At 41.8% G+C, this 1,041-nt stretch overlaps 1 protein-coding gene and 1 pseudogene across 11 annotated transcripts in view; one reads left to right on the top strand and one right to left on the bottom strand.

Moving 5' to 3' along the window:
• Gphn (gephyrin) overlaps positions 1-1,041 on the bottom strand; it is a 418,076-nt gene that overhangs the window by 259,797 nt on the left and 157,238 nt on the right. The window lies entirely within an intron of this gene.
• LOC110324613 overlaps positions 289-1,041 on the top strand; it is a 7,097-nt pseudogene continuing 6,344 nt past the window's right edge.

Raw genomic sequence — 1,041 nt, 5'->3', positions numbered from 1 at the left:
GAAGACAACTTAAAGGAAATGGCCAAATGATGGGGTAGATAGAGCCCTACATGGACATTTCATCATCACATGAAGCTTTCAGTATTGGAAATGGCTTACATCTAAGTTGTTAGTCAATGGCATCTGACTGGAAACCCCCAAATAACCTAGGCTGTTGTCAAGGCTGTATGTTGCTCTCTACTAAATGACAGCAAGATCCCATTGTTGAAGACAACACCTACACAACTCACTGATCATGCAGAAGTCAAGTTTGTGCCTTTCCTAGAGCCCTCACTCTTCCTGACTATCATGGTACTTGAAGGTAACTCTGCATATTATCAGAACAAAAATGTAAGTACCTAATTAGACTGCAATATGCGCTAGTGCAGTAGTGTCACAAAAGTCACGGAACTCATCAACTAGTTAATATCTGATTGTACTTAAGACCCAATCCATGAAGTGAAATTCATCCCTTACACTAATCCGGAGGCCAAGAACCTGACACCAGACAGGCCAGGGATCTAGAGGAAAACTAAATACTACTATACTGTTAAAGAACATAGCAATAAAATGATTCCGAATCACATTTTGCTATACTCATAAGTTAGACGCTTCTTCCTGCAGTAGATGGGTACAAATTCAGAGAAAGATCCACACAAGCAAAAAAAAATGTGCAGTGAGAGACCTATCACTCTCAGCCCTAAATGAAATTTGTTCATCAAATTCCTTTCCTCAGAGCATACCGAACCCTGTAAAAGAGGAGACAGAAAGAAGGTAAGATCCAGAGGGGAGTGAGCATATCAATGGAAGGAGACCTTCTAAACACAGCGGAACAGATGCACATGGGAACTCATAGAGGCTGCAAAAGCAAGTACATGGTCTCCCGGGAACTAATTAGATAGGATCCCAGAGAAGTTGATACATACCCCCATCCCTAAAACAAAACTTATCTACTTTTGATGTGGATAGCTTTTGGGGCTGCTTCTAGAAATGCTACATTCTTTCCAGTAGTGACAAGCGCCAACAGGCCCCAAAAACCTGGGCGCTGTCCTGAGGCAAAAA

Source organism: Mus pahari, chromosome 7 (genome assembly GCF_900095145.1).
Source record: "Mus pahari chromosome 7, PAHARI_EIJ_v1.1, whole genome shotgun sequence".
NCBI classification, from domain to species: Eukaryota; Metazoa; Chordata; class Mammalia; order Rodentia; family Muridae; genus Mus; species Mus pahari.
This window is presented reverse-complemented; position numbering and strand designations above follow the sequence as displayed.